The sequence below is a fragment of the Felis catus genome, chromosome B1, assembly GCF_018350175.1.
Source record: "Felis catus isolate Fca126 chromosome B1, F.catus_Fca126_mat1.0, whole genome shotgun sequence".
NCBI classification, from domain to species: domain Eukaryota; kingdom Metazoa; phylum Chordata; class Mammalia; order Carnivora; family Felidae; genus Felis; species Felis catus.
Window position 1 is genome coordinate 146,207,561 of NC_058371.1, and position 14,529 is coordinate 146,222,089.

At 38.9% G+C, this 14,529-nt stretch overlaps 1 long non-coding RNA gene across 1 annotated transcript; it reads left to right on the plus strand.

Moving 5' to 3' along the window:
- The first annotated feature begins 244 nt into the window (after positions 1–244).
- Positions 245–8,165, plus strand: LOC111560181. Its single transcript, XR_002741861.2, has 3 exons — positions 245–302; positions 4,740–4,909; positions 5,265–8,165. It is a non-coding gene; the product is annotated as an uncharacterized LOC111560181 (long non-coding RNA).
- Positions 8,166–14,529: the final 6,364 nt, after the last annotated feature.

The following is a 14,529-nucleotide window of genomic DNA, read 5'->3' on the forward strand; positions in this document are numbered from 1 at the left end:
AGGAAAAGACAGTCTTTTCAATAAATGGTGCTGGAAATGCTGGGCAGCTACATGCAAAAGAATGAAACTGGACCTGTTTCTCACACCACACATTAAAATAAACTCAAAATGGATTAAAGACTTAAATGTATGACCTGAAACTATAAAACCCCTAGAAGAAAACATAGGTAGTAATCTGTTCTGCTTTTTTTTCTAGATAAGTCTCCTCAGGCCAAGGAAACAAAAGCAAAAATAAACTACTGGGACTACACCAAAATAAAAAGCTTTTGCACAGTGAAGGAAACCATCAACAAAATTAAAAAGTAAGCTACTCAATGGGAGATGATATTTGCAAATGATATATCTGATAAGGATATAAAGAACTTATGAAAAGAACCAATAAATAGATAGTTAACTTCTACAACTAAGCAAACATAAAAAATCCAATTAAAAAATGGGCAGGGCTCATTATACTTCAATTTTTAAAAAAATGGGCAGAGGACCTGAATAGGTATTTTTCCAAAGAAGATATACAGATGGCCAATAGACACATGAAAAGATGCTCAACATCATTAATCATCAGGGAAATGCAAATCAAAACCATGATATCACCCAATACCTGTCAGAATGGCTAGAATAAGAAAGACAAAAGATAAGTGTTGGCAAGGGGGTGGAGAAAAGGGAACCCTCTCATGCACTATTGGTGGGAATGTAAATTGATGCAGCCACCGTAGAAAATAGAATGGAAGCTCCTCAAAAAAGTATAAGTAGAAATACCATATGCTCCACTAGTTCTACTACTGGGTATTTACCCAAAGAAAATAAAACACTAAATCAAAAAGATATATGCACCCCTGTGTTTACTGTAGCATTATTTACAGTAGCCAAGAGATGGAAGCAACCCAAGTGTCCACCAATAGAAGAATGCATAAAGAAGATGTGGTATATATATACAAAGGAATATTGTTCAGCATAAAAAAGAATGAAATCTTACCATTTGTAACAACATGAGTGGATCTAGAAGGTATTATGCTAAGAGAAATAAAAAAAAGACAAGGACTATGTAATTTCACTTACATGTGGAATCTGAAAAACAAAACAAAGCATAGCAGACTCATAAATACAGAAAACAAATTGATGGTTGCCAGAGGGGAAGAGGTTGGGAGGAAGGGCAAAATGCATAAGGAAGAGTAAAAGGTACAGGCTTCCAGTTATGAAATGAATAAGTCATGGGAAGAAAAGGTACAGCATAGGAGGGGATATAGTCAGTGGTGTTGTAATGGCATTGGATGGTAACAGATGGTAGCTAGACTTGTGTTGAGAATAGCATAAGGTATAGACTTTTGAACGATTATGTTGGACACCTGAAACTAAGATAGCCTTGTGTGTCAACTATATTTTAATTTTTTAAAAAAGGAAACATTATCTGGGTATATCAAGTGGTCAACATACCAAGTCTGGGCTTTTCTAGATCTCTGGTTTACCATTGAATGTGGTCCAGCCTTTATTTTTTGGCTGAGGTATTCAGTTTTGTTAATGCTTGAATTGCCTGCCATCAGGGAAACTAAACATAGCTTAGTAAATCTACCAAAGCTTTGTGTATAACAACATGGATTAACCACATGGGTTGCAGGAGACAGACTGCTCGATTAGACCTTGGCTTTGCTTTTTACTGGATTTTGATCTTGATCAAGTTATCTGACCTCTGCATCTGTGTCATCATCTGAAAATGAGGGTAATAAGTACCTCCTATGTTACTATTGTAATGAAATAATCTGAGTAAAATGTGAGGTATGGATGAAATGATGCTTGTTAAGCACTTCACCCATTCCTGGCAATAAAGGCTCAGTAAGTATTAGATGTTGATAGTGATCTTATGTTGTGGATTTTCATCATTTTATTATTATCATGGCTGGTTTTATTATATGAGGCAAAAAGTTAATATAATGAATTTATAATAAAACATAGTATAGTACCTGGCATACTTGAGTTACCTCTCAATAGTACTTCATTTATTGGTTTAAAGATAATTTAAATATAGAAACCAGTAGTTAGAAAGCTGTCTGATTAATAAGGATAAAAGATTAGTTTATGGACAAATTGAAACAAGTTTTTTTGTTTGTTTTGTTTTGCTTTTAGCTGGTATCAACTCATATTAAGAGAGTAACTTCTGGTTATCTCTGCTGATAGAATGATGATTGGCCACTAAATTTACTGTTGATTAATTCTTTTGATTGAGGTGAATTCACATAACATAAAATTAACCATTTTAAAGTGTATAATTTATTGGCACTTACTACATTCATAATGTTGTGGAAACACTTCCTCCTAGTAGTTACAAAACATGTTTTTATCACCCCAAACAAAATCTCATACCCATTAAGTAGTCACTTCTCACTTCCTGATCCCGCTAACCCAAGGCAACCACCAATCTACTTTTTGTCTTTTTGGATTTATTTACTTTAGATATTTCATGTAGATGGAGTCACATAACATGTGAGCTTTCATGTCTTTCACTTAGCCTAATATTTTTGAGGTTCATCCACACTGTAGCAATTATCAGTACTTAATTCCTTTTTATGGCTGAGTCATATTCTGTTGTGTATATAGGCAATATTTTGTTTATCCATTCATCTATTGGTGGCCTTTGATTACTTTTTACAAGTGTAAAATTACTTAATAAATACAGCCCAGTAGAAAAATACTTTCAATATGGGCTTCCAAAAGGAAAATGTTAGGATCATGAGACATAAATGGTACATTTACCTAGCAACCGTTGACTCCCCAATGACGAGTACAGAATGTGACACGTGAATGAATTGAATAAACTTGCATGAATGATGATGTTAGAAACTGACCTACAGATGGAATCAGTGTTCCCCATTGCACCAACTCAACTGAAAGACAGAGGGTAAGGGAGCTCACTGCTAGAGTCTATGCAGGTCAGCCATATGGGCACAGGGCACTATGGAGAAAGGCAAATCTGGAAGGGCAAACTGAGAAAGCCAACATATGGACCAAAAGTCACTCAGGTCAGAAAGGGGCAGGTGACTGCACCTCTCATCTTATTCAGGGCCATAGAAGAATGAGTGATGAGTACCATGCACAGATACCCATGCTCATGCTTTCCTCCATTAAGCCTTACATTCTGGTTCTAATACAGGGAGTTAAAAAAGTAATATATAAAAATTAATGGTTTTGATTAGTATACAGTTACAATTTTGGAAACTGCTGAAATTTAAGGCCCACAGAGCGACGGTAATAAAGGTAAACTTGAAGAAAAATTGAGACTTGCCACACTATATATATCATATGCCCTAGATGGTGACTGCAAAGAAGCAAAATAAACTTCATAGAAACTGTGCCAGTTTAAGGAATCTGGGGAAAGATACTTGCTGAAAGAGCTCACCACATGTTTGCAAACATAAATCAAATTTAAGACAAAATTTTCCTTGAATGTGCTAGTTGAAGAATGAAGCCTGGTTATGAGCATAATCAGAACACTTTCACCACCCAAAGTGCCATTTATTCTCAAGATTGTAATGAATTTACTCTGCTTCAGAATCGCTTTATGTCCCACATGCTGTAATTTTTTATCTGGGAGTAATTTCATGATGCTTTTATTTGGATAGCATAATTTAAGATTTAAACATAAATGCTTATAGATAATTTTCAATAATAGTTTTGTGATTTATGGACTTGCCAGGAATTAGATGAGGTCTGTACATGCAGCACTTTGACATATTTTATTGAAGAATATATAAAATTAAGAGGTTGGGAGACAGAAACATACATGAGTAAAAGACAGGGAAATAAGTTATATTGGGGGGCGACTGGGTGACTCAGTGAAGCGTCCGATTCTTGATTTCAGCTCAGGTCATGATCTCACAGTTTGTGGGATCTAGCCCCACATCGGGCTCTGTGCTGGCAGCACAGAGACTGCTTGGGATTCTCTCTCTCCCTCTGCCCCAACCCCCTCAAAATAAATAAATACATTTAAAAAGATAAGTTATATTAGGAACAGCTAAATAAATGAATATAATTTAGCTTAAAGAGGGGGTATTTGAAGAAGAGTTATATAGAAAATGCTGACTAACTGGATCTTTCTCTTTGTGAAGGACATGGGATAATGAACTTAATGAATATAAGTGAAGGATATGAATACTGGATTCAAAAGGACTTGGGTTAGAGTCCTGTCTCCAAACACTTACCTGCAGTCTATAACTTTGGACAGATTCGTTAACTTATCTGACTTTGGTTTTCTGATGTGAAAAATTTCAGATATAACAGTAATTATGAGGTTGTTGGGAGGATTAAATGAGCTCAGCTTTGCATCCTGATGCACAGTAAACATCCAGTAAATGTAAGCTATTTTTATTGCTCAGAGTCAAGGACATTTAAATACTGGACTAGATCATCAAAGGAATAGATTCTTCCCTTGAGAGCAGAGAATGTGAGAGGGTCTTCTCTGTCTGCAAGAAACATTCTTCTCCAGATGATCCATTTACGTATTTTTCTAGTTCACAATCCTAGCAGCAACGTATAAATAAGGAGCAGCTGTTGTAAAAATCCTTTTTCCTCTTTCATGTCGCCTTGCTATCTTTGGGAAGAAAATTTTTGCTATTTAAACTCCACATTGGTCACTATGCTTGTGGGTTGAAATAGGGGCCTTACTGCTGATGGGGCTAAACCAAAGCTTCCAAGGGGGAGCCAGTGCCTGAGAGGTATGCTGCTATTGGTGCCCTGCTCTTATTTCTCAGGCAAGCCTCCACACTTCAGTTAAGCCAAATCTGCCTGATCTTTTCTTCCAAGCCAAGGGTGACTACCCTGCAATGGCATGTGGCAAGTGGAAGGACCAAGGAATTGACATTCTCCAGGAGCAGTCTTCCCAAGTGACTGGTAGAGGTGGTGGGTGAATTCTTGAGCTCAGGTAAGAAAATTCTCTTTCACACTGTTTTCTCATGGGAGTTCACACCTGGCACCGAGTGGGATTCACTTTTATTTGCTGCTTCCTTTTCCTTTTCTCACTTACCCCGCTTTCCCTTTGGTGTTTTGGGGATTACCTCAATTACCTCAAATAAATTGCTTGCATTAAAAATCCTTGTTTCAGAGTCTGCTTTTGGGAGAGCCAAACTGAGGCAGGGTGTGAGTGGCTGTCTTTCATGATTTGTTGATTTATTTTTTCCAGCTTTATTGAGATACAGTCGGCACATAATTGTGTAAGTTTAAGGTGTACAAAGTGTTGATTTGATGCACACATATATTGTATCTTTTTATGTTTTCAGAGCAGCGAACATCAAAATAGAGATTATGGGAGACTTGATGTGAATGGGAAAGGATGAGATTTATGGGGGAATTCACAAGAGGAGAGTCCATTTATTATAATTACAGACATCTTATTGAACACTAAGCGCCAGACACTGGGCTAAACCCTGCTAGCATAAGAGATGGGTGCTGTCCTGGAGAGAGTCACACTGTTCCAGGAAAGACACTCCTAGCAATTCATCAAGAAATTCCAAGATGATTAGTGACTTAAGAAAGCTGAGAGCAATGTGCAATGGGAGTACTGATGAGAGAGAAGCTTGGAAGGCTGATGAAGATGTACTCCAAATTCACAAAGGAAGTATATCTGTGGTAAAGGATGAATAGGACTTTGGTGGACCCAAGTTGAGAAGAGCCTTCTAGACAGAGAAAACAACCTGCATAATGTTTGAAGTTACATGGAGTGTTTGGGTGGACAGCTGGAGGAAAGCTCATCGTGGGGTGGAGAAGAGGTAGGAGATAAGGCTGAGAGGACGCGAAACATCTGATTATAAAAAGTCTTGTCTCCTTCAACTGTAGAACAGATGATAGGAGGAGGAAGGTCTTGATGCATCAGAAAATGCAAGTGCAATGCCTTGTTCGTCACTTCCTTTTCTGCATGTCTCTGCTGCAAGGAGAAAAGGGAGAGGAGAAGAGACTCAGGAGAGAGGCTGTGTATCTTCAGGTACATCCATCATTGATGATCACATGCCAGACACCATACTAGTTCTTTCCAAACCTTATCCCATTTCATCCTCACGGTAAGCCAGTGAGGGAGGACTGTTCAACTGTTTTGCTGGTGAAGACATTGAGGCTTAAAAGAGGTCTAGAAAATTGTAAGATTTGGAATCCTGACTGCCTGCTTAAAAAGCCCTTAACCACTACATTATACTACTTCTCTTTTGGAAGAAGCAAATGTGGAGTGGACAGCAGCTGCTGTGGTCGCCTTTCCTGGATTGGGTGGCAGCTAAGTGCACTGAGTTCTGCTTATGGAGCCACAAAAATCAGAAGAAACCAGAAGGAGCAGCCATCATGTTGGAAGCCATTTGTTTTGGTATTTACTTTGGTGAAGTCTCCAGAAAATATTTTGGATTTGGAGTACTTGCTTTTTCATCAGATTCATCCTTAGCAACTGCTAAAAACATTCAACAGAGGACAAGAGAATAAAAAAAATTACTTAATTCACACAGTGAATTCACAGCACTCAAGTGACTATTGGCCTTTGGTGAACCATTTTCTTTAAGAGCCCTCATATAGCACTATCATAATTCTGTAACACCTCAACGCTGACCTTTTCGTTTGTAAAAGGCTTAAGTAAACAAAATTATAGCTTTTCTGCTACACTCCCAACATTTCTGAACTACTTAGTTTTTTTGAACTTTAACATTTGTCTGAAGAACCCAGTTACTTGAACGAAAAAGTTTGTCATTGACCTGTCATTTAACATTTGAGAAAGTGGGGTCTAATTAGTGTGGCTTTTAAATCTTTTTCTACAAACGGAATTCTGAAATGTAGATAGATAAGAAATATAAAGTGGATCAGATGTTTTCATAAATAAATAATGAAAACCAGACATTTGAATGGTTTGGAAAATTTTAATCACTGTACATTCTCATGCTACCCTGAAGAGGGAAGAAGTACAGAGACAATCTAGAAAATGTCAAAGTACCTTTTACACATGTAACTGAAGTCTTAACTAAAAAGCTCTGTAGGGGCACCTGGGTGGCTTAGTCGGTTAAGCACTGACTCTTGATTTCAGCTCAGGGTCATGGGATCGAGCCGTACATCAGGCTCTGCACTGTCAGCCAACCTGCTTGGGATTCTCTCCTTCTCTCTCTGTCTCTCAGTCTCTCAAAATAAAGAAATGAATGAACGAATGAATGAGTGAATGAATAAAAGAAAAGATCCGTAAATTGCAGAATAATCAATTATTAATCTTCTGCTAGACTGATAATCTTATTTTTATCAGAAGTCTCACAATAGTGCACTGTAAAAATTTTTTTCAAATAAAAATTATTTGAAACAACCCATTTCTGTAATGGATTTTAAGAGACCCACATCATCAGATGCCCTAAAAACTGGCACACCACCATTATAAGATCATAGCATATGGGGACGTGGCATTTTGAACAGTGATTATTTCAGGTAGCAATCTTAAAATAAGCATTTAAGTCATTTTTTTCATCAACTACTAGAGCCCTGTCTTTCTTTTAGAACTGGCACAATGTTTACTCTGTATCAGAATCCCAGTGATCTTTGAGAATCAACCTGAAAATGTTAACTTACTGCTCCTGATGATGGTTGATGGTTATTCCTCTTTAGACTGAAGAGGGAAGAATCTAATGCATTCATCTAAAAACTTTATTTGCTATGGGAATTTGCTTTGGCTAATGCAATGTTTAAGACCTGCTGGTTCACTCAAAGGTCAAGGAACATTTATGTAAGGAATCTTCAATAACATTCTTTCAGCTTGGCGAGCAGAGAATACCCTGATGCCAGTTTTCCCCTCTTTTGAGTATTAAATTTGTGTATGTCTGCATCTAAATTCCTACCAAAGAGTGAAATTGTTTTCAAAATATGCAGATAACATCATGTCAAGTTAGAGCATTTGTTTTAATTTTATTTCCTTTTCAGTGATTTTCCTTGTTGGTTTATCAAAAGCACTACTTTGAAACATTGATCATAACCAAAGCCTGCATTGTGAAAATATCTTTTACCAAACAGGTCGGTTTGCATTAAAGATGCTTCCTAAGGGGATGTTTACCTGCATTTCCCAAAGTATGTTCTGCAAACCTCTAATTCTAAACACTGGTTATGAGGATGGTAACAGTTGTTCAGTGAAAGTGTTCTTTCTGTGATTAAATAAATTTGAGTGATTCTGGGAATGTGGTGACACAGCTTCCTTTCTTCCACTTTCAATTTGAAACTATTTGACTCTCTTGAGCCATGTATCTGTTGAGCCTGAGGACCTGGGGGTGCAGGGGAGGCTTTAGGCACTGTTGGGTCCTTTTGGTGAGGAGTGGTCCAGAGCTTCCTTGGATTAGAGGGTACTTTGTAAGCACTTTGAAACCCAAGGCACCTAATCCTGGGAAATTCTCCACCTCCATTTCAGGTGAGTGTCCCCCTCCCTAACTGTCCACAGATCAGGAGAGAGCTGAAAGACTAAGTGGCATCTACCCTGCCATTCAGGGTAGGAGACGACAGGGAAGTTCTGCAGGACTGGTACGCTGGGTTTTCATCACATGCCCCAGGTCCTGAGAATATTTTGCCTATCACTGCCCTTTACGCTTTCTCAACAATAAAATCCAAGTTCCAAAGAAGTTACAAAAAAAGATAGCAGCCCAGCTGAGAGGGTCCAGCCACCCAAGAGAGAAGGAACAAGTTGAGCTATCAGAACGTATGTCACAGAAATACAGAAATAGAAGCGCTGGGGACAAGATTACGGTTCAAGATGGCGACGCAGGAGGCTCCCGGGCTCATGTCTTCTTCCCACGGACAAACCCAGTCTGCAGCTACATACGGCACAAAGTCTTCAGAGAAAAACTGTCCGAGCAACTCCTGTGCATCTTGTGACCGAGAGAAGTCCTACTTTGAAGCAGGTAGGAGAGGCTGGGACACAACCTTGCCATAAGCCCTGTTCCCAGTGCCGTGACCCGCAATTGGGAGGGAACTCAAAACCCCGAGCTTCCCCTGGAGGGTTTGAACCCCACACCACGCATATCAACTTTTAAGACCTGAGAGACAATCCCCCAAAACATCTAGCTTTGAAAAATAACAGGGCTCATCTCAGTGGGACCCCCAAGGCTGTGAGGATCTAAGAAAAAAAAGCTCTTAAGGGGTTTGCACCCTTGGACTTACTTGCCTGGGGGTTCAGTGCAGAGGTGGCAGATAGAGACATGCTCAGACTTTGTGTGAATGAGGCTCATTTGCCGGTTTCAAAGCCTGGGTCTGAGGGACAGGCATCTAATTCCGCACACATCTAGGGGCCTGCTGGCTGGTGAGTACCCTCTTCACACTCTCCCTCTGCCTCCCTCTGGCCAGCAGGTGGTGTCTTTTTCTTTCTTTTCTCTTCCCCCACCCCCCACCTCCAACCCCTGCAGGCACCATCTACATGCTTGCCTTGTGTCTCATTCTGATTGGCAGGTGCCATCTTCTGTTGTACCCCTTTTCCCCCAGGAGGCACCACTTATATGTTCTCCCTCTGCCTGATTCCAGCCAGTGGGCACCATCTTGGTGCCCTCCCTCTGTTGCACTGCAGAGCATCACTATCTCCTGGAGGGGAGCTGTTGCACGTGCCTGGCGCCCCTGGTTTTATAGCTGCCACCCAGGGGATGCCCCTTGATCATCTGGCTCTGTGGGCCAGGGGTGCTTGTGATCCTGAGTTTCATGGGACTGTAACAATCAGAGAGACAGTTCTTGGCAGGCTACCGCTCCTGGGGCACTGCACAGACAGCAGACTGAGACACACCCCAGTCTTTCTGTCAAAGAGGCCTGCTTGCTAATGCTGGCAAGGGGTTTGGCACACAACTAGAAACCAACAGAAGTGCCCTCGGGGAATGGAGGCTGGAGAACTTTGCAGTCTGCCTCTGCCTAGCTACTACCACTCACCGTATCTCCCCCAAATGAGCTTAATGCTTGTATGGCACCCTGAGCTTTGCAACTCGCCACCAGGGGACATCTGTACATTGCCTGACACTGGTGGCCATCGGGGACCACAGGACTGTATATATTTGCATACTTTAAAAGCTGCTGCCCGAGGGCCTGGCTTCTAATCAGCTAGATGGAAATGATGATGGAAAGATAAAAGATTGGTGGGTAAATCCAGGAAACTGAACATATGGGTAGTAGGTATTCTGAAGGGGAAAAGAGAACAGATGGAGGAGAAACTGTACTTAAACAAATTCTAGGGGAGCATTTTTCAAGCCCGAGCTGACTTGAGTCTGCAGATTTACAGCACTCTCAGGACTCTAGGCTGAACTGTTAAGAAAAGATACTCACCCAGTTATTTTCTGGTAAAATTCTTAAACTTTAGTGGATAAAGAAAAACTTTTTACAGTCTTCCAGGAAGAAAGATCAAATTGCCTCTTGAGCAAAAAGAATCATAATGCCACTAGAATACCCATCTGTAAACAAAGGAAACTAAAAGACAATGGAATAACATCAGAGAAAAAGAATAACACCTCAAGAATGCTGTATCCAGCTAAATTATTGTTTACCTGAATAAAGACATTCAAGGATAGGTGACAAAATAGAGTTATCCAAGTAACTCCTCTGGGATAAATACTTGAGATAGTCTAGCTAAGATGTAAGTGAAACCCAAATGAAGAACTCAAGCCAGAGGCAAGATGAAGAGGACAGGAATAAATGATAAACAGGGAGCCTCACCATATGAACAGATTCATTAATTCAATCAAAAAAATATTTGTTGTGTGCCTGATACATGCGAACATAGTTGTTGACAACAGGCATACTGTAGTGAATAAGATAAACAAGAATTAGATCTTAATGGATGAATCTAATCTGAGAATAAAGAACCTAATGTTAACTAAGGATGGCTGAAAAACAGGGAATACATTGTAAGGGATTTTAAAATAAATACTAAAAAAATTCCCACAAAGCCTAAAAGAAGGGGGCGAGGAAGAATGAATGCATTCTGAAATCCTAACGGGGTGGGGGGGGACGTGGGGGAGGAGGGAAATGACAGGTGTTGGGGGTTGGGAAGGTGACATTAAAAATATTCTAAAGAACTTTTGCTATTGGGAAGAGTGGCAAAGCAGTTGTTTTAATTGCAGATGTCAGCTGTGGTAGGTAAAAATCTGAAGATGACTCCTCAACATCTCTTGCCCTAATCCCTAGGACTGTGAATATCATGCATGTGATTATGGTATCTTACATGGCAAAGGCATTTTGCAGAGGCAATTAAGGTTACTAATCAGTCAACTGAGTTAATCAAAAGAGAGATCATCAGGGTAGACCTAATGTAATCACATGAACACTTTAAAAGCAGAGTGTTTTCTCCAGCTGATGGCAGAAGAGGAAATCAGATAGATTCAAAGCACAAGAAGGATTTGATGCACCATTGATGGCTTGGAAGATGGAAGGGGCCACATGCAAGAACTTGAGGGTGGCTTCTACTTGCTGAGAATAACTTCTGGCCAACAGCCAGCAAATAAATGAAGACCTCAGTCCCACACATACAAGGAACTCAAGTCTACCAACAGTGTGAATGAACCTGGAGGCAGATTCTCCTCAGACCTTCCACATAAGATCCCACCATGGCCATTCACCTTGATTTCTGCCTGTCAAACTCTAAGCAGAGTTTCTGGGTGTCCAGACTTCTGACATACAGAACTGTGAGCTAATAAATGGGTTTTGTTTTACACTGGTGAGTTTGTGGTGATTTGTAATGCAGCAATACAAAACTAATATGTCAGGTTGTGAAAGTATTGACTGATACTTGACTTTTATTACATCATCTTGATGCTTTTGATTAATAATAATTTTATAACTTAAACTTAATGACAAATAATTAGCTTAGAATAATTTGATAACAAATATCTAAATTGAAATAAATAATAAAGAAAGTAATGTATTTGGAAGCCCTTTGTAGACCATAGAGTGGTATACACTGTATAGAAGCATATACAGAACTTTAGGAAATGCATACAGAGTATTATTCTTTAGTTTGTTGACTCTTTTTCCTCAGTGTGACACTTATTAACATTAAGTGTGTTAACTCAAATGGAAAGTGATCTTTAAGTTAATATGAAGTGTTTTCATGGCAAACCTATAATTAACACAAAGAAATGTTATATGCTTTTTACAGAGATTTGCTTGGTTAATAGATTTTTCTCATGCCTTATTACTGTAGTCTTTTATATTTAAGTATATACTTTACGTAAATTTTCATCCTTTCTCTTAGCATATTCAGCTTTGTTTTCACTCTAACGGTTTATATCCTCCTCAACTTTTACAAATGCAAATCAACCTTATTATTATTTCTATCTGTAGAATATGGAGTATAGTATTTCTTAAATAACTAATATACAGTTTCTAGGTTCACCTAATCTCATAGCTTCTTAATTAAAAAACATTTAAAAATTATCCAAAGCTCAAGAGGCAGTATGAAATAGTAGAAAGAATGTTGTATTATATTAGAAGCTGGAGAATTGAGTTCAGTCTTCAGACTTCCATTGGCTAGTATTGCCATCTTTGGTGAATCTCTTCTCATCCTTCTTGGGCTCTATTTTTTAACATTTGTAATTCAAAGGAGTGGTTTCCATACTGCAGAACCCTAGGCTCTTCTTTGGGGTCCCCATGTTTGCTCTAGAAATAAGTCAGAGCCAGTGGGGTGGCTTTTGGATGCCTACTACTGTTTTAATTGGTGTAGTTCTTTTATCTGTTTCATATAGTGGCTTCTGTATCATATTTCATTTCAAGAAATAGCTATATAGTTTTTAAAAAATGAACACCAGAATACTAGATGATTTCTAAGATTTATCCTGGTTTAAATGTAAGTTCCTCTTTCCACTTGAATTTTCTTTTCTGAATTCAGTAACTGAATAGATTCAGATAGCAAGGTATATACATTATATACTATGTATTACTTATACTTCACAGAAACAGAACCAACAGGATGTGTTTATTTTAATGAATTGACTCATATGGTTATGGAGGCTTTATAAGTCCAAAAAATCATCAGGGTAGGCCAGTAGGCTAGAGACTGCACTTTGAGCTTTGCTTTGAGTCCAGACAGTCTGCTGACAGAATTCCCTCTTGGTTGGGACAGGATGGTGCTGATGGTCTTGTCTGTCTTTGATTGGATGAGGCACATCCACATTTTGGGTGGTAATCTGCCTTACCTAAAGTCCACCAATTTAAATGTTAATCTTAGCCAAACAAACACCTTCACAGAAACACCCAGAAGAATGTTTGATCAATTTCAGGGCACTGTGGGCGAACCAAGTTTACATACAATTAACCATCACATACTAACAGGTGCTTGGGTGGCTCAGTCGGTTAAGCTTCTGACTTTGGCTCAAGTCATGACCTCATGGTTGGTGAGTTGAGCCCTGCATCAGGCTCTGTGCTGAGGCTCTGTGCTGACATCTCAGAACCTGGAATCTGCTCCAGAACCTGGAATCTGCTTTGGATTCTGTGCCTCCCTCTCTCCCTGCCCCTCCCCCATTCTCACTCCATCTCTCTCGCTCAAAAATAAATAAACATTAAAAAAAATATTTTAAAAATTAAAAAAATCTCACATACTATGAAGGAAAAATAATAGGACATTATAGCTATATAATTGGTCTTTTGCCAATAGACAAGAATATACACTAATAAAAGATAAAATATCTTCTGCCCATTTCTTAAACAGATTATTTATTTTTTGGTTGTTGAGTTTGATAAATTCTTTATAGATTTTTGATACTAGCCATTTATCAGATATATCATTTGCAAATATCTTCTCCCATTCTGTAGGTTACCTTTTAGTTTTATTAATTGTTTCCTTCACTGTGCAGAAGCTTTTTATCTTGATGAAGTCCCAATAGTTCATTTTTGCTTTTGTTTCCCTTGCCTCAGGAGACATGTCTAGTAAGAAGTTGCTACAGCTGAGGTCAAAGAGGTTGCTGCCTGTTTTCCTCTAGGATTTGATGGTTTTCTGTCTCACATTTCAGTCTTTCATCCATTTTGAATTTATTTTTGTGTATGGTGTAAGACCCTTTTCCAAAAAAGACATATAAATGACTAACTGATACATGAAAAAGTGTTCAACATCACTCATCATCAGGGAGATACAAATCAAAACCACAATGAGATACTACCTCACACCTGTCAGAATGGCTAATATTAACAACTCAGGAAACAACAGATGTTGGCAAGGATGTGGAGAAAGGGGAGCCCTTTTACACTGTTGGTGGGAAAGCAAACTGATGTGGCCACTCTGGAAAACTGCGTGGAGGTTCCTCATAAAGTTAAAGATAGAACTACCCTACCACCCAGCAATTGCACTACAAAAGATACAAAAATACTGATTCAAAGGGGCACATGCACCCTAATGTTTATAGCAGCACTATCAGCAATAGCCAAATTATGGGAGGATCCCAAATGTCCATCAACTAATGACTGGATAAAGAAGTGGTATATATATACAATGGAATATTACTCAGCCATCAGAAAGAATGAAATCTTGGCATTTGTGACGATGTGGATGGAACTAGAGTGTATTATGCTAAACAAAATAAGAGAAAA